General features: G+C 39.0%; 1 protein-coding gene and 1 long non-coding RNA gene across 4 annotated transcripts in view; one reads left to right on the forward strand and one right to left on the reverse strand.

Annotated features, from left to right (window-relative positions):
- MYO16 (myosin XVI) overlaps nt 1-19,595 on the forward strand; it is a 597,681-nt gene that overhangs the window by 71,133 nt on the left and 506,953 nt on the right. The window contains exon 1 of one of the 3 annotated variants that reach the window (XM_070579272.1): nt 11,459-11,580. The exons of the other annotated variants lie outside the window; for them this stretch is intronic. The gene's annotated coding sequence lies outside the window, so the exon portion shown is untranslated. Of the gene's footprint in view, nt 1-11,458; nt 11,581-19,595 lie in introns of those variants that run through there. 3 annotated transcript variants of the gene reach the window in all.
- Nucleotides 1,616-19,467, reverse strand: LOC139076533 (uncharacterized). The gene is made up of 3 exons (XR_011528257.1): nt 18,975-19,467; nt 13,076-13,223; nt 1,616-4,435 (listed from the first exon to the last, which is right to left on the reverse strand). It is a non-coding gene; the product is annotated as an uncharacterized lncRNA (long non-coding RNA).

Consider the following 19,595-nt stretch of genomic DNA (forward strand, 5'->3'; position numbering starts at 1 on the left):
AAATATTGGAATATTAAGGAAAATATTCAAAAAGAAACAATATTTGAGGATTTTTTAAATTGTATGGTGTGTGTTTTGGCTATTACATTTTTAAAAAAATGATAGCAGTGGTGATTGTCTTGTTTTCATTTCTGCTTTTTAAAAAAAGTATGTAGGATTTTTCTTTTGTACACATTGTCTTCATATTTTTGATCACAGAAAGTACACAGGATGTAATATAAGAGAAAATTTTTGGAGCATATTCGTAAGTCATCCTGAGGATGGAAAAAGGAGCCATCCATCAAGTTGACAGGGTTGATGGCATTGTTCACTTGGAATTCCTGTGTTCAGATGCAAAGGGTTCTAGAAGAGAGTTTACTTAGACAGGCGTCCCTGATACATGACTATAATATTCTGTTGGGTTGCTAAAATTCCAAATGTTCAATTTTCTTAACATTGCAGGTCTGAACCTCATAATTTGGTATGAACACCACAAGTAAGCATAGTGGACTTAAAACATTGTGATCCAGTGATGGCTCAGCATTTTTGAAGAGTTAGGAAGGTGGTATGTTTTACTTTTGTTACTATTTCACAAAGACTAATTTTACAATTATTTTAAGTGAAATTATATCATGCATTATTGCATTAACATGGGTAAACATGAAAGAGGATTTAATGAAATGAAAATAGATGCATTGATAAAGTGTTGAAATGATTAATGGTAATAATTTACTCATGTTTGGATTTTGTATTCCTCTGTAATTTTTCTAAATTACAAAGCTGATTCTGGCACAACGTAAAAAATTTGGAAAACAAGGATAAGAAAAATAGAGGAATTAATATTTTTGTCAATATCACCAGGCAGAAAACAAAAACTGCTAGCTTCTTAGTACCTATCCATCCAGTTTTTTTACAAAAAATATATTCTTTTCCATATAAGATATACATCACTTTGTGTGAATGGAATCATACTTTCTGGTAACTTGCTTTTTCACATCATTTATTGTACCGTAGTATGACTTAATTTAAAAATACTTTAAAATCCTATTGAGAAGACATTTATCAAAAGATTAAAAATTAAGGATCCAAGGCAAGGAGTGAGTCTCTGAGATTTAGTCTCTATTAAAACCATTTTTGAATCAATTTTAGTAGCTATAACTAAAGTTATTTATATTGTTTGTGATTTCTGATAAATATTATTTGAAATGAGGTATATATTTAGTAGATCAACTTTGGACAAAATTCTATGACTTATAGCTATAACAATGATTACCATTACTCATGACTTAATTTAATTTTTCAAGTTATTTATTTAAAGAGTAATAATAAATTGAATTCTAGTCTTAGAATTTGTCCAGTAGAAGTACAATTTATCAATATGTTTAAGGAAAGTCCAAGATTCATTGGTTTTCCTCTCCTTAGCCCTATAATAAATTTGTTATTTAGTTATGAGCAAGAACTGATTAATTTTCTCTTGTAATTCATGTTTGAACTGTGAGTAATAGTGAACCACTAGGGAGATATTCCAGGGGTTATCATTAATTAGATTTATTTGAGCTTAGATTTATATTTAGATAAAAATCTAAGTAATTATTTTTCCAAAATTATAATAAATTGAATGATGGAGCAATAATTTAGTTGCTATTTATAATAATGTTTAATATTCAGCAAATTAATTTAAACTCCCAAGACTCAACCTGTAAACTGAGATTGATGAATTATTAGAGGATTCAACAAGTTAACATAGAAATGTCTTTAGAGTTTATCCTGGCACAGAGTAAGCACTCAATTAGCACTGACTATTTTAAATAATATTACATTTAAGAAATGAAATATTATATACTTACATATGTGATATATGCATAAAACACACACGCATACCAATATATCCCAGATGTGTAAGAAGGGACTATTAGAAAAATTAATTGATAGTAAATGAATAAAGAACAATAGATTAGGATTAAATTAAAATTAACAAGAGAAGTTTATAAATGCTCATTTTACATTGAAAGTGAGGAAACAACCTTTTTTCTTATGAAATCTCCTTATTTAGCTATTTAAAAAATTTTTCTTTTTAGAAATTATTTTCATCTTTATAACATTTTAAATTAAAAAATATTATTAGAAAATGAGCTGGGCACCATTAAAGCTCTATTTGGCAGGCTGAGAGAGGCTTGAGACATTGATTTATCCAAAGAAACACAGCAAGTAGATCTGGATGCATGCAGTGTGATTCTCAATTCCCCCCCTAGAAATAAATTCAAAATTGCAAATGTTCTCTTTCAATAGAACACCCAGATAATCCTGTCTACTCTTTTTTAGGGCATAGTAATTATATAACCAATGAATTAAAGTCCTTCTTGAGGCTGTCAGTTATCAGGGCAGAATGGTAATTCACCACCATAAATTAGCAAACAATGTTCTGTTAGAACAGCTACTCGTGTTTCAAAATTTTATACATTTTGAACTGAACAGCAAGTTTTAGCAACATAGTTAGATACCTTAGTCTATAGATTAGGAATAGGATTTTAGTTAAGATTTAAAAGGTGTGCTTCATGAAGGAGTATAAAATGAAGTTAGAATTTGCTAATTTTTGGTACCACTGAGAACAAGGGTTCATATGTAATTTTTGTCCACCATGCAACACTATACCCATATAATCAATTTTTCACATTAGGATTCTGCTTGAACGTGGAAATGACCTGAATCTATTTCTAAAACACCAGGTTATTATAGCCATATAAGCAAATGCGTTCTAACAAGAGCTGAAAGTCCTGACATCCCTGTGAGCAATGGTTAGCATCCAGGCCATAAGTTAACCTTTGCAGAAGAAGACAAATTCTTCTGAATATAGCACATTTGTTTCTAAAATAATAATTTAAATAAATTCAAGTGTACTGAGGAGTATCTGGAAAACGAAGAAAATGTCTAAAGAAGGAAATATGTATTTTTTAAATGGCCTGCAATACCATCACTCAGGAATAACGACCTTTAAAATCCTTGTTCAGGGCTCACGTAATGTGCACATATATTAAGTTGACATGGTAGCAGTCACCTCGTATATGGAATTTTGTGTGTGCCTTCTGCTTCTCAGAGTATCAAATGCAACCTACTCAAAGTTCCATGTCTTGAAAGGAAGGCTACCTGTGTGTTACAATCACCACTTCGCTTGTTTTGGGAGGGGAAGATCTCCTAATTTGTACTTTGACAAATGTGGCTATTTTCCCGGCTGTACCGATCACAGAGATTGTGCAGACGTGCATCATTGCTTGCTCAATATTAAATAGAGGAGTTAGTACAGAAAGTGACATACGTAAAATATGGTTTGTTCTGCAGCGTTTTGTAGCAGGAGCAGACTTACATACATTTGTTAGAAAGTTATAAAAAAACGATACAAAGCAAAACAGAAATCAGAGAGAAAAACATACTGAAGAAAAAAGAAAAAGAGAGGAGCATTCCTCCTTCCAAAACAACAAAAACGCCCCCCACAACCAGAAAGGTCTTTATAACAAGAGCAAGGTTCAAGAAGATACTGAGTTAGGAAGATGTCTTTATGGTAGTCATGAATTACATTTGCAAATAGTTCCACTTCAACTCTTCCACACCCAAGGCAGGACTGGAGTTTGTAGGCCTTTCTTGGTTGAGTGGCAACATGTGATGAGTTTGGGCAAATGAGATGAGAGAGAAAGTGTTAAACGTCTTTTCCAGGGCATGTCACTCACTTGTGGTGTGAGGCTTGGGCACTCTTTTTCCTCCCAAACAGTGACTGGCAGTGTTCAAGAATAAGCTGCATAGTGACCCCCTGCTTACTTCTGATGGGCATGTCACATAGAAGACAAATAAACTTTGGTTGTTTTCCAGCCAGTGAGATTCGGGGTTGATTTCATCACAGCGTGATTTAGCCCATTCTTACTCGTAAAATGATTTAGTGTTTATGGATTTTGTGGATGGCATTTTGGAATGGATATTGACTAAATGTGTACTCTTCCGTGTTTTATCATGGAAAAGACATTAGAAAGGTGTTTCAAGGGCTAAGACAGTGGCAGGAACGGTAAAGCCAAGAACAGTGGTAGACTGGGTGAAAACTACAGTTACCACACACCTCACGTTTGGGAGACAGTCCTGATTGTAGCTGTTGTCCTTGTGTAATTACCAGTAGCAAGCTCTCCCTCTCAATGGTCCTGGTCTGGATGATGAATTATGTCTCAGGTTTACAAAAACCTCATGTCGACTTCTTTATCTTTGCCTTTTCCTGTTGAAAAAGTTGTGTGATTTGTTTACTATCATTAACCTGATTAATATGCTTGGCACACTTTCCTATTAGTATTTTACTTTTCACATTTTATTGTGCTGTGTCTCTCAATTTACTAGCTGTTGCTGTTTTCCTTCATGCACTGTTTCTTTTCTTCTGGATTATCATAGAGCAGTATGTCTTCAGCTCCTTACTTTACACCATCTGGTAATAAGCAGAGTAAAATTTATTATTTCATGAAATTGTTACAGTGAAACATTATTTCATAGAATAGTTATTAGTTTAGCCACTAATCACTGTAACAACAAAGCAAATGCCAATATAGAATTGTCTTCCATCCGAAAAAGCAAATGACACCCAATATTAATCATTTAAGCTTTTTCAAAGTATTTTCTAGGGTCTAGGTCTGACTATATATATTGAACATCTCAGTCTTTCTTTTCTTTTTTAAATTTTTACCCAGAAATTGCATCTATCTATTTTTAAAAATTTAGAAGTCATTCCAAGTGTTTTCTGAAATCATGACTCGGGAAAATTGGGGAAAATTTGGAGAGAATAATCCAAATACAGTCCTATACTATAGACTTGAAAATGGGGTTATGAATTATGAATTATATATATATAAATATATATAATTATATATATAAATTATGAATTTATTCAGATTAACTTCTCAAGTTCAAATTTCTTCAGTGTAATTCTCTCAAATGCACTTTCTTCCTTAACTCTGTACCTTTATTTCTAAATGTCTATAATGACTATCTATGGGAGTAACTATTTCATAATCTATATTATTCCCATTCTAAAGAAATTATCAAACACCTACAGTCATATTGATGAGAAACTTTTCTGTTCCTTAAGAGAAATGTCAAAAAGCCTGTATTTTCTAAATAGTATATTTTTAGCATACACTAAATTACCAGCATATTTTTTCTGATGCATGCTAAGAAAAAAATGTAAACATTCCATTTAAAAGCATTATATATTTTCACAAAGAGCTGCAAAATCTGAGTCTTACACAGTGGTTCTCAACCCTTGCTATGCCCTGGAATTACCTCAGAAGTTTTTAAAGAATAGTAATGCCTGGTTTCACCCCCGAGAAGTCGTATTTAATTGGTTGGCATCTAGCATTGGTGTAATTTTGAAAGTTCCCCAGGTGATTCTAATGAGTAATCAGTGTGGAGAAACTGATCCAGTTTTAGTGGATCCTAAACTTTGGTGTGCACACATTTTGGGTTGAAAGTCGTAACCCCTGGTACCTGTGAATGTGACCTTATTTGGAAATCGGGTTTTTAGATGTAATTAGTTCAGGTGAGATCATGCTGGAAGAGGGTGGCCCCTAATCCAATGATTAGTGTCCTTATAAGAAGAGGGACCTTTGGACACAGACACACACAGAGAGGAAAACGCTGTGTGTCAACATAGAGATGGAGGAGACCCAAAAGTGAGAAGGCCATGTGCAGATGGAGGTGGAGTTTGGAGCGATGCGTCTACCACCCAAGGAACACCAAGGATGGCCCACCATGCCAGAAACCAGAAGATGTGAGGAAGCGTTCTCCTCAGAGCCCTCAGAGGCAGCATAACCCTGCGGACACCTGGATTTCAGATTTGTGGCCTCCAGTACAGTGAGAATAAATTTCTGTTGTAGGCCACCCGGTTACGGCTGCTCTAGGAAACTGATACAGTGTATTATGGTCATTGGTTGAATTTATTAAAAATCAAGAGTTTCAGTCCCTACTCTAATGGCGCTTAAACTGAATCTGGTGTGGCTCATGGGTTGCTGAACTTTTGACTTAGTTCCCTAGTCTCTTGCAGTCTGTGGGCCAGCAGCGTTGACATCACCTGGGGCTTGTTGGGAAAGCAGTCTGAGATCCTGAATCAGATCCCCGGAATCCGGTCTGCGTTTGAACAAGACCCCCGCGTGATGCCTGCGCACGCTGCAGTTTGAGAAGCCTTTCCTTGAGGGGATATGAGGCAGGAGCCTGGTGGCTGTGGCCAGGAAAATAGCTTTTAACGTGAGTTAGAGCTTCAGTCTTCCGTGAAGTTTGGTTAGTTGTTAAGAACAGAAGTTTTTTTCCTAAACAAAAAGGAAGAACATCCAGTAATTGCAAACGTAGTTGAAAATTGAGTTCACCGGAAACTATTGATCCACTTGCTTTTTAAAAGAAAGAAAAATCTGGCTTCAGGTTCATAAATGGTTAATGTCTCCCTCCTTTCACTTTGAGTGCTAGGCTATTTTTTTTTTTTCTTTTTCACTTTTAGCGTACAGTCAATGGCCTTTCACAATGATTGGAAGGAAACATACAACAAAACCAATTTCATGACTTCTTTCTCCTGACAATACTGGACAATGTGCTTTAGAGAAAAAGAGTATTTGGATTTGGGTTTTACTGCTGTTGAGGCTTCGTTTGTATGTTAACCGCTTTTTCTTTGTTCTTCTTTGTGCTTTTCACTGTGTAAATGACCTACTTTGAAGTTTCAAATAAAAAGAAGTTAAATAGGCTTTTATTTGGCTCTTGATTCTGTCTTTTTCTAGCAAATTTGGAAAAGGTCCTGACTTTGAGTATGACATGGCTGAGTGTAGAAAAGAAAAGAAAGAGCTTATCCTGTCTTCTCTCCTTTTACTGGTACACTCACGAGAACGTTTCTAGCTCTAAGGGAAAGCAGCAAACTTGCCAATGTTTGCACTCTATGAATAGAGGCATTTGAGTTAAAAAAATATAGAAAATAAGAAAGAAAATATGTCTACCCGCTTTTTGAGACATAACAAATTTTTAAGGGAGCACATCTCATGTGTGTGTGTGTGTCCGTGTAGTTAGCTATTGTAGGGGAGGAAAAATAATTTTCCCCTCCCTCCTCGCCAAGCTCTTAGCTGAGATCCCTGTAATAACAGACAGATTAACAAGAGAAAAACAAGCAGAGGTTTATTAACATGTACACCCCATGTATATACAGGGGATACCCAAGGGAAAATCAGTGACTCCCTGAGGGGGTTTATGGTTCAGGATTAAATGCCTGGTAATGGGGGAAGGGGAAGGGAGATGAGGCCTCTCAGGGGAGAGTAAATGATTTTTAGGAAAGATGAATTGGCCCTTAGAAGATAGATGAGAGGTCTGATAGTTTGTGACAAAGTGCATCTGGGTGTGGTGTCCACTTCTAGCCTCCTCTCCTGTGATGAGCCAGTCTTCCCTGTTGATGAACTCTGGGGGTGGGGAGACTGACGACACTGAGTTCCTTTTAGGGGCTCCATCTGGGCAGAAGAGAGGAGTGCAGAGAAATGCTCTCCGTGCATCTGCTGTTTTCCACGTGCCTTCAGCTCAAACCAATCAGCACAGGGAAGTGGCACATTTTGGGGTGGCATGTCCTGAATTCCCACAGTCATATTTTGGGGTGGCCCATTCTGCTACACTGTACTACATAGGATTCAGTCTACAATGCTTTGTTAGCTGCATAGGGTTATTCTCAATAGGGTTTGATGGCAAAGGTGGTTTTTTAAATAACGAAACAAAGTATGCTGCTGTTGAAAGTGAAGATTTTTATATAATTATTTGTTTGCTTGAATTTGTGAGTCATTGTACTGTTTTCCAGAAGAAATAATCACTATAGTTCCTTCAAAATAAAATACTCCTCTCTCCATAGAGTTAGGCTTAAGCTGAACTAGTCTGATGATCCCTCTGTTGCTAGTTCTGGTGAACGTGGATGGAGTACAACAGCTTTCACCTTGTACCAAGGAAATTCATACTTATACTATCATTTCAATGTTATCTAATAGGGTCATATTTTCTCCCTTGAAACCTATGAGTACGTGAAGAGTGGTTAAGTAGGGGTGAACATAATGCTTACGAGATGGACTGACAAGTCCTCATGATGGGGGAAAATTTGTTAGCAGTTATTTAGTATGAACACAACGCATAGTGGGATTAAAATAAATTAGAATATTCAAGAAACTCTTTTAGAGGAATTTAAGGTCAAAATGTAAGTTTTAATGCTGGTATTATTTAAGCTGGATGACAGATGCAGGAGGAGTGCTGGCCTTGGGTTATCCAACAGAACAGAGAGTGCTGGTAAATGGTTCTGGGAATAAGTTACCTGGGGCCAGAGCTACAGGGACAGGCATGAGCTGCTACTTAGAATGCACGGTTTCCTTACTCTGGACACGTCAAGACATTGTTAATGACAGAATGTACAATCTGTTCTTTACAATCTGAAGCCTTGCGGATAAATAGTTTTCCTGTGAGGAATACAGACGGTGGCATGTTTTGACCTATGACGCTGGGAAGTTGTTACCTGGAACACTGGACAAACGTGGACTGGACTAGCTAGTAAGGGAGTTGACATCTCCAGCCCCAGACCCTGCCTTCCTCAGACCCTACCTGTGAATCCACTAACTCAGCCCCAGAGATCAGGGCTCGCCACTGCCCCCCAAACACCTGTGATGCAGTCGCACTGAGAATTTTACTGCAGGGGGATGTCTGCTGGGCTCACATGGTTCCTAAGTGCTGGACAGCGAGTCGGGCCTCCTGTCCAGTAGAAGTACCTCACGCCCCTTACCCTCTGAGAAGACTGTAGTAGCCCTGCCATCCAGGAGCTGCCTGGCATGCACAGCTTGGCTGTGCTGTTATTCTACTAAACATAAACGATTTTGCCAAGCACCAACGTGAGACACTCTGTGTCTATGGTGCATCAGGACAAAAATGAGATCCCTCCGTTATCCTCTATGATTACAGGCAAAAACATGAACGTTATTCAAGCTGCAGAAATTAACAAACGTCCCCCATGCTGGTCAACATAAGTGACGCTCAGATCAATTACAGCTTGAGCCTTGCTCCCATCTTTCCTCTTAAGAGAGATTTATTGACACCCAGTAATAGAATTAACTGGCCCTGGTTGTCTAGTGGTTAAGACTCAACTCTCTCACCACCCCCGCCAGGGTGTGGTTTTGGTCAGGGAACCGCACCACCTGTCTGTCAGTTGTCATACTGTAGTGGCTGCGTGTTGCTGTGATGCTGGAAACTATTGCCACCTCTCAAATGCCAGCAGGGTCACACATGGTGGACAGGTTTCAGCAGAGCTTTCAGACTAGGTCAGACTAGGAAGAAGGACCTGGCCACCCCTTCTGAAAAAATTGGCCATGAAAACCCTGTGAATAGAAGTGCCAGCAGGTGGGAGGATGGTGCAGAAAGACAGGGCAGGAGTCCACTCCGCTGTCCACAGCGTCGCCAAGAGTCAGAATCCACTCAAGGGCACTAACAGTCATAGAATTAACCCAGTGTCCTGACATCATCTGATCCAAACCTCTGCTTAATGGAACCCACTCCAAATTACCTAATGCCCAAGTCCTGTAATAAGTCCGTTTTATGCAGATGGCCCACAGTTGCACGGGGTATGTATTCTCCCTCTCTGCAGTGAGTGAGTTATCAAACTCATTCAGCTTTAGGAGTGTTCCTGGGGATCTTGGCTGGAGAACATTGACATTCTCTTCCCACCTTCATGCATGCTTGTTTCCCCCACCCTCTGACTAATTAGGCCACTTTTTGAATCCCAGCTGGTTTTTTCTACTCTAGCCAGCCACTCTCTCCTCCCTAGCCAGGTGATTAGTGCTCTGCCATCTTTTGACAAATTGGAATCCATTGGAATATGTACACCGGAGGATTGGCTCCGATTTACCTGTCCTGGAATTCCCCATTATCTGTCCCCTTGATGGGACACTTGGGTGCTGAACACTTCAGACGGCTCTGGAACACTGTGCAGACACCTGTCTTATATGCTTTGGCACAATCCTTGTCACTGGATTAGTTCTCTTAGGCTCCCCCAGCTCTGTGTTGCTGAGCAAATGGTAGGTCGAGTAGCATCACCTGCCTGATAGGTGACAGTTGTGAGCTCCGTAGAAATATTCAAGCATAGGCGGCATGGGATCCCTGTGCTGGGAAGGAGGTTGGACCCAGAGTGAGTGAGTGCCCTTCTAAACCAAAATTTCTGTGATATAAAGACTCACAGAAGTTGAGGAAGAGGAATATTTTCTTGCTTCTTTATGATCAGTTATGGATTTCTTTTGCTGAAAGGTAACTAACGACAGTGACTTCTGGATTATATATATCAAAAAATAATTTATTCCTTTTCAGACTTTGAACTCTTTTGAATATATTCGATCTATATATTTCATGGGTATTTTGATTGCCTGAGTATTTCTGAAATAGAAATGTCAAAATCTTGGCTTCTCTTGAGAATTTGCTGTTCCTGTACATTTCGTCTCTCCCTTTTAATAAACTCTAATTGTTTTCGACGTAGATATTTATTCCTTCGAGTGACCAGTCACAGAAGCCTGGACTGTCAGTTCGGAAAATCATAGTTCACATTGCCTTTTGCTTCAGTTTTTCATGGGAATATTAGGCTTGTTTAATTCATTCCACAAAATTGGATTAACGGAATCAGGTCACATCTCCCCAGCCCCACATGACTAGGAAAAAGTCTGAATCTGATGTGTGTTACGTGGGCACAACTTAGAGCTTCTTCGTGAGGTTTTTTTTTTTTTTAAGTTTCCTCAAAAACAGTTTTGAATATTACATGAGGCTAGGTTCCCTGGTGATGAGGACAGCCACTGCGGTTAAGGTGGTGACATTCGTTCTTTAGAGGCAGACCAGTCCCGTCTGTAATAACAGCGACTGGCTGCTCCCCCACAGACGCTCGCCAGTCTTTCGGCCCTCTCATCACTAGGCTGCCAGAGTCCCTCTCCACCTGCTGGGCAGTGTTTTGACACAAAACAAGGACTTGGCCCTAAGCAGCCTCTGATTCCTCAATAAATAAAGCTGCTGACTGTCACACCTCCTCGTCCTTCTCCCTGCTCCCCTCCGGTTCTTTCTCTGTGACGTGTCTTATTGGTAAACCTTTAACTTTATTTATTGCATTGATGGTGATGTTCATCTTGCCGGCTACTTTGAGTGTTTCTAGAGATAAAAAGTAGTGCACCAGTCACGGTTCTTTACAAACTCCAGTCTCGAATTTCTTTTTCTTACCTCAAGCAGACTTAAGACTTTCCTCTTGTTAATTAAAGAGCTGCATTATAGTCGTGAAAGAACAGTGACCAACTGCCATGCCACTGAATTGGGGGCTGCCTTTAGGTCAACCTGGGCTGCTTTGTTTTCTGGAATGACTTTTTTTGAAAAGTCAGGCTTTGACTTACAGGAATCGACCATTAGCTGCCTGGGGGAAGGTGGGGGAGGGGGAAGAATTCTCCCACACGAGGGACGCTGAGAGTGGACCAGATCTGCATGCGGAGGCTGAGGAAAGGCAGAGGAGAGCTTTCTAAAGGGTGTATTTTCCTTCTGGTCGAGCCTCTCATCCACACTGTGGTAAGTGGGTCAGCTCTAGTTCACTCTTCTGTTTAGGAGGGGAGGGAAAACCCGTGCAGAATTAACCCTGCACTTTCCACAAGCAAATTTTAACTCTCTTAACTTTAGAATGTGTTTATTTCACTACCAGACTTTTTTCTTTGTTTTGCTTTTTGTTTTCGTCTCTGTTTTTGCTTTTGCTTTTGGATAGTTAGAGTCAGCTCAGTTTAATGCAGTCATTCTCCTTAAAAAGCTTAGCTCTAAAACTAAAAGGAATTGATTCTGAATTCTGAAAGTCTTCCTGGGGGAACCATACATTAAAAAAAGGAAATATTGGCAAAGTTTTGAAAGACAAAGAAGGAAAGAAGGTGATTTTTCTCAGTTACATGTGCTGTAGCAGATTCTCATGTGTCACCTATGGTTGAAGCTCCTAGTGGAAAACAGTTACTTATCTTCTTTGAGAGCATGTAAACATACATTTGAAATGCCTCTATAATGTATATAATATAACCTGAAACTGCACACATCTTTCTTTGTTTTCACAAAACATGGTGTATTTTTTGTAGGCTCATTGTATCTACATTGTCTGAATTTTTCAACCTTGACAACAACTTTAAAAAAAGTAATAGCCACCATTTATTAATGCTTCCTATATGCCGAGCACTGTTAGTCCTTGAAATGCATTATCTCATTACATATAGGACTTACAGCAAACCCATGAGTTAGGCATTTTTGTTACTTCCTTAATTGTATTAAAGTGGTACATACCATAGTCAAAATAAACCAAATGATACTGAGGAGATCTTAATAAAAATCTATAATCTCTCACCCCATAGCTGTCTTCACCTGGTTTTGCAGCCCAGAGGCAACTATATTTATTTGTTTTTAGTTCTTTAGGGAGTTACCTCCAGATTCCTAACAATATACCAATAGTGCAATTATTTCATTTGGACATTGTCTATTGATGTCTTCCCGTCATGGATAAGGATTTAGTTCATCCTGCACCTTAGTTTATCCCTTCCTCCATCTCCCTTTCACTCCTTCAGTTGAATATACATGCAGTGTTATTTTTAGTTTCTCTCCTGGTCAGTCACCTTTGAAAGCTCAAAAAGCATAGCTAACTCTGTATTTATTGTTCTTTCGACCATAAATGGTATTTCTTAACGCTCCATTTTATCAAATTCAGTGTTGGCTCTCTCAGCCTTTCCCCTGCTGTCATTCTCTCCTCCACCTTCTGATCTCTATCAGTGGTACCTTCATTTTGAGCAGTGCAAAGCATTTGAAACTGCTGATGTGCGATTGCTTTTAGCCTACAAAAATGGCAGTTTCATATGCTCTCGGTCAAGGTGGATAAAATTACATTGAATTTCATAACCATTGTTAAGTGTTCCATATCTATGGGATGGTTTTAAAGTGGAAAGCCAATTATTATTATTTCTATTCTTATGACTATATAAATGTGTTTAGAAACAGGGATGCAGAGTGAAGAAGATGACCCTTCTTTCTAGCCCTTTACCTTCTTGACCTTAGAATGGATTCTCCTTCTGACCAGCCCACCATTTCCTTGTCCAGAGACACAGCTGCTCCAGCTCCGAAAACACCAGGCATTTAGTCAATACCGCTGTTAGCGCTGGCAGGGCCAGTCAGCAGCACTTTGGAGAGACCTGCGTTAGTGAGAGAAATGAGAAAGAGGGCAGTGATCAACATCAGCGTTACTTTTATTGATTGATTCTGCAGATATTTATTGAGCACCTACCATGTGCCAGACACTGTGTGATAGGGTAAAGAATGAATCAGACTCAGACCCCTGACTTCAAGGAGCTGACAGTCTCATGTTAGTATTTTGTGGCACCCTACAAAAAACCTGAAAGAATCCGGTTTTTGTTGCTGGACCAGCTATTTCACAGAAAAAAAAAATGGTTTTAATGGTGAAATAGAAATGGACAAATATGTGGTTGTTTCTGATGTGATTTGAAGAGATACTTATGATCTCCATTCACACTATTTTTCTCACTGGCACCTAAGACTGTGTTGTTGGCCCGACTTGTACTCTGCCTTGAGAACAAACTCCCTGAATATGAACAACTGGAATATTGAACAAAATTCCCTGTGGTTTATTTACTCCTCATGTGGGCATTTCCTTTTCATAAATACCTTGGGAAAACAATGAAGGTTGTGCTCATTTAGACTATTAATTTGTAACCCAAGTGTCAGTTAGAGGTCACAGTCCACTTATATCTAAAACAGAGATACATTATGTGGAAGAGCATCTAACGCATAGTCAGTGCTCAATAAGTGTGTTTGGAATCAGTGAGTGAATAAAATTAACTGAAACCCCACTCAATGTAAAAAGTCAAATGCCTTCCTTGAAATTTCTGTGAATTCCTGAGGGGCTAAAATGTTTATGGTTCCTTTTGGCTCCTGACACCATTTAGTAAAATTTTCTAATTGTCTCACAAAACCATCCATGTTTTTCCAGTTTTGTGTTGGGAGAGTTCAGAAATGAAATGAGGCTCTTTCTTCGATTTTTCAAACCCTTGTTCATAATGAAAGAAAAGTCAACCAAAGAATATCCGGTTGTGATGATAGCAGACTTTATTCAAAATTGGGGAAGTTTTCTCAGTTTCTATCCATTTGCATAGTCTCTATCTAGATGTGCTCCCAGGACCTATTTTTGCAAACAAAATTATTCAACTGAACAGTCAGCACCTCTCTGATTACTCCTATTTACCCTAATTCTTGACTTTTTAAGACTACATTTTCTAGTACTCTGATTCTAATGCAAAATTTTTGACAGCATTGCCCTGAGAGAGAGTGACGTGGGGGCTTGATGAACGGAAGCTGCTCGCGAGTTTTTGATTATGGCAGAGCTCTGATATTTACAGATCTTTGACATTGGTTAACTTGCTGAACTTCTCCCAGCTTCAGCCTCCTCCTCTGAAATGTAGGTGATTATAACATTTTACCAGCCTCCTAGAGTTGTGTGCATAATGTGTGTAAGGTGCACAGAACAGTGTCTAGCACCTGGTGAGCAGCCAAGAGCTTTCTTTTGTCAACCTCGTATTTTTCGTATTCCTCTGTGGACGCTTATACACCGAGAAGACTGTGTCTGTTGAAGTTCCATCGATCATCTTTAGAAATTTTTGCACTACAAAATTTAGTACATTTAAAAATAGTTCTCTAGGAGGGAATAAGGAGCAAAACTGAAAACCTAAATGTGAATAGTGGAGAAAAAATGGCCCATTAGACTTACTGTCGTGATGGGACCATTTGACTTTCTGTTAAAGATTCGAGCACTTTGAAGTGAAAATACTTTGAAACTTAGCAACCGCTGTATCAACTGCAGTACTGTTTTTCTCTTTCATTTTACAGTTGCTGTGGGGCATTTACTGCATGTAGCCCATGACAGTCTCTGATGGTGAAATCACTCTTGCCTTAAATGCTGGCTGTTTAGTCATTTTACTATGGTTTTTATAAGTAATTCACTTTTCTCAATTTTATATTTTCCATCAGGTCTTGTTAAAAGTGGATATTTTTTGACAATTGGGTAACTAGCTATAACACATTTTTCATCGTGAATAGAGACAGCAAAAAACTGTAATACGAGGTCCTTTTTACTTGAGTGGTTCTTAGACGACTTTGAACTCAGTGTGTAGGGTGTTTTGACCCACATAAAAACCTTACCAAAAAAAGAACACTTTTCTGAGAGGAAGGTCAGAGAGAATTGGGAATCTGTGCTTCCATTCAACACACCTTTCCCTTTGGAGCTGTGTGTCCCAGGGAGCATACAACGGAATAAGCTTTTGAAACTAGTATTTGATGGGCTTTGACTGTGTTGTGAGAAGCGAAAAATTAGAAAGCTTCCTAAAACCCAAGTTAGAGAATTTTCTGCTATTGATTGTAGCTACATGCCATCCTAAGAGTAAATTATTTAAACTTCCAATAGCTTCCATCTCAAAAGACTTCTCTTTTTCAAATGAGAAGGGACATCATTTTTTTGTCACATGTATAGGAAACAAAGGAGAAAAAAATAATTCTTTCCTATTTAGAGAACTGTAAATCATGTGCTCAACCAAAACTTAGTTTGAGGATTAGTCTTTTTTGTTAATAATGATAATACAATAATTTTTTCAAGTTTTGAGATGATTTTAATCTCTTCTGTATAGTATGCTTTTGGAGATTGTGTACCAGCGAAATTATGAGACATTCCTAAGGGCCCACAGGCCAAGAACATATTCTCCTGCATCCCAGACTGTGGCCCCACTCCCTCAGCTCTGCCCTGAGTCTGTCCTTTGTGTTTCCCACACTATTTAGAGTAATTCAAGGTAGAAATTAGGCTAACACTGCTAAGGGTTTGGTTACTTGGCCTTTAAAGTCATTTTGAGAAAATGTGACTTTTTAATTTGTGGTCTTGATCCTTCCTACCCACACAGACATTCAACATTTTATCAATGTCTTTAAGATGTCTACGTCTTTCAAGCCTAGTTATACTTTTATTAACTCTCACCTCTCTGATGTACTTTTTGGTAGTGTTTTCATATATAATTGTAATCTTGAAACATTATGTTTAGATTTTAAGATGTTTAGAGTTTCGATGTGTTTTGGCAACAATTTAATTTCCCCCAATCAAGAATATTTTACAAAAACCAAAATAGTCATAGAACATGTCACTAATAAGTTGAAACATTAAATGGTCACCAAATCTGAATGAAACTTATGTGCTATATTGTAATTTAGACCTAGAGTCTAGCTTTGAGAAATCATTCTGTCTTGACTTTGCAGTACTAAGTGAAGGCCATGTTATAAATGGACGGTTTGGTCCTATATTATTCTAGAGAATACTGAGGAATATTTTTTCCAGAAAATAATTCAGTATCTTTACAAGAGCTTTTATTTTTAAACCACCACCAATGGAATCCATTTTCCATTTCTCCTTCTGGAACCTTCTCTTGTTGACTGAAAAATTTCTGCTGAATTTGTGGGCAAACCTAAAGAGAATGTATTCAGGTGTGGAAAAAACATACTCTCAATTGAGGGAACCCTGCAAAAGAAAGAACTTGGAAGAATTTCCAGTTTTCATTTTCTTCTGTATTTCAAACAGCAAGGAAAGCCCTGATTAACTAGAAGTTGGTTTGAAAATGAAAGAAAGGATCTACAGAAAACATCTGTAAATGAGAATTTAGAATCTAAAACAAATTATAAACGATTTATCTCTCTTTAAGAGGATATATTCTAAGAGGATATTGTGCAATATCATGAAACATCTTGCCTAAAAACTAGCTGAGACAATTAGATCTGGTGTGTGCCCTGACGACTGGGGCTGAAGGGGAAGGGAGGAACAGCCAATTTCGCTAATTACGGAAAATCCTAGACATATTTACATCATCCTAAAATGTTGTAATCAATCCGTGAAGCATTACATGGACTGTTTTTCCTACTAGGGATAGTGCATGTGTTCTGAATTGCTAATTGGCTCTGAGATTAGTTATATTTTATTTCTAAATTGAGCCAAGGGTGGCAAAAATTCATGGTCCTAATCTATAATAATATTCTTTCATTTAATATACATCTTGGAGGTTATTTTTTGTGATTTTAGATATTGAATCTTTGATTTGAAATACTTGAATGAGTGACAGTGACTTCTATTGATGTTTGGATTGGTAATGTCTTTAAATCGAAATTGAAACTTCTTATCATTCTTCACTTTCAAATCAAGATAGCACTTAAAGATGGTTTGGTTGATGTCTGGCTGGATGAATGTATTTGGAATGCCCCAGCAGAACAATGCACTGTTGAAACATGCGATCCATGTGTAAACATTTGTTTATCTAGCAGTTGTCAGTGGACTATTCTGTGGGGAACAAACCATATCCAGTGGTAGTAATAGGGTTCTGGTTGAAAGCAAAGCCTTTGTATTCCTTATCATAGTTACATGTTATTCTCCTGTCATAGTTACATATATAGTACACATATAATCTCATGTCATAGTTACACATTAATCTCATTTCTTAAAAGACTGACTCATTGACGCAGTATAGACTCCTGTGAAAGAATTATACCTTGGAGCTAAATATGGCTCTGTGTGCCAAGAACCTATGTTTCTAAGGAGCCTGTCTTAGTAATATACGGAAGAATGTTTCCTTTTGATTATATAACAGGACTACTTCTCATCTGACTTACTCTATGTGGAGAAAAAAATCTCTTACTGCCCACAGTGTTCTAAGATCTCTCTGATGGAGGGCTGATCCCCAGACTCCAAGGTGTTGGTGTGGAAAGAAAGGAAGCCCTACACCCTGGCTGTTGCCCATGGAAGTTTGGGACTGAACGCAGCCTGCTCCCACGTCCCCCAGCGCTGGTCAACATTGCGATGGGATCGCACAGCCCGTGACCCTCTTTCGTCCTTTATAGCTCCCATGCTTCTGCCAGACTGAAACTCCTGGCTCTTCTCACGTGGGCTTTACCCTGTTCTTCCCTCCTCTGCCTTTCCCCACACTTTCCTGATCTTAAAGCGCTCTTCCTCAGCTCAATCTCAGAATGTCTAAAAGCAGCCCATTTTTGAAGTAGGCGCTGTAAACATCCTTAAGCTTTCCTTGACTTTCTCAGCTGGTCAGGATCTCTTTCCCACAGCACTTTGTAATTCGAGCGTTCGATAATTATCACTTTCAGTTTTGCAGATTTCTGGAAAGTCTGATGTTAGTTTCCATTACTGGTCTGGAAGGTTCGTATTAACATTTTTTTGGTCATGTAAGGCAGCTTAAGGCAGTGTTTAAACATGACCTTGTATTTACTGAGATACATTAGATGCCTATTACCAAGTATTTGCAGTTCCTACCTGATTGGCCTCCAACCTCCAGCGTCCGCTCCCACTGCAGCCACATTGGTATTTTTTCAGCTCATCCATCAATAATTTGCTGCTACCCTTGCTGCCTCATGGACGGCCCATGCCTTACACAGTGCCTAGGAATTCCTGCCCCACCTGACACCTGTGCATCATGCATGACTCATCTTGAATCCACTTCTCATCCCAAACTGGCCAGAACCCTGCCCCGCTGCCATCAAATTATGCTTGTTCTGTGCTTTTCTTTCATATTATCCTATTCCTGACTTTCATAGCACTTTTCACAAATTTTGTCTACATACATACATATCTGTGAATAACCTGAATAAACCTTGAACCATTTGCTCACTTTGTGCAGGCAATGACATTTAAAAAACTACACCCCCGTACCCAAAATCAGTGTGAGCAATGTAATCAGCGTAGGACATTCTGTATCTTCGTCTATGGAAGGACATTGAAAGGGACCCACTGTGTGGCCCCTGGCACACTGCCCACAACCCCTCGTCCTTACTGCGTCATTTTGTCGATTTTCCCAGAAAGCAGGTTCAGTCCCTCTCACTTGCCGGACAGCACAAACCTCGCCACGAGCCAGCCCGCGAGCTGTCTCCGACCTCGCTGGTCTTGAACATTCAGACTCACTCTGCCTCTCAGACTCTCCTTTGTTTCTTCTTTGCTTTGTCTACTGGAACTTCCCTCGATAGAGAGCGGATTCTTTCTCCTTCCTTCTGTGGCCTTCTCCAGGGGTCCACCCACCAGGCCGGCCCATTCTTCTGATTCTGCAATATAACCAGCTGAGGCGGTGGGCTCTTCACGGGAGAGAAAGTGCTCCAAGTGGGTACAAAGCCAGAGGGGGCTCAAAGCAAGGAAAGATGGCTGGGACGGCTCTCTGGCCATTGTGTGACCCCCGGTGCTTAATGCCTGTCATGGCACGAGACCGCGGGCCCCACCAGGGCAGGGGCCACTTCTGTTTGGTCACTGGCACATACACTGGTGGTGCTGGGTCCGCAGCAGATGCTCAGTGGTGTCAGCTGAATACATATATGAAGGAGCAACTTTGGAGAGTCATTAAGCTGGTGAGGAAATGTAGTACCAAACTGAAAACACTAGAGGGAGTTCAGAGAAGGACGTTAACACAATGACTACAGCAGAAGTCAAGTTTCAGCTGTTTGCTAGGAGGGAAATTTCACTTCTCCCTCCT

Source organism: Equus przewalskii, chromosome 16 (assembly GCF_037783145.1).
Source record: "Equus przewalskii isolate Varuska chromosome 16, EquPr2, whole genome shotgun sequence".
Lineage (NCBI taxonomy): Eukaryota > Metazoa > Chordata > Mammalia > Perissodactyla > Equidae > Equus > Equus przewalskii.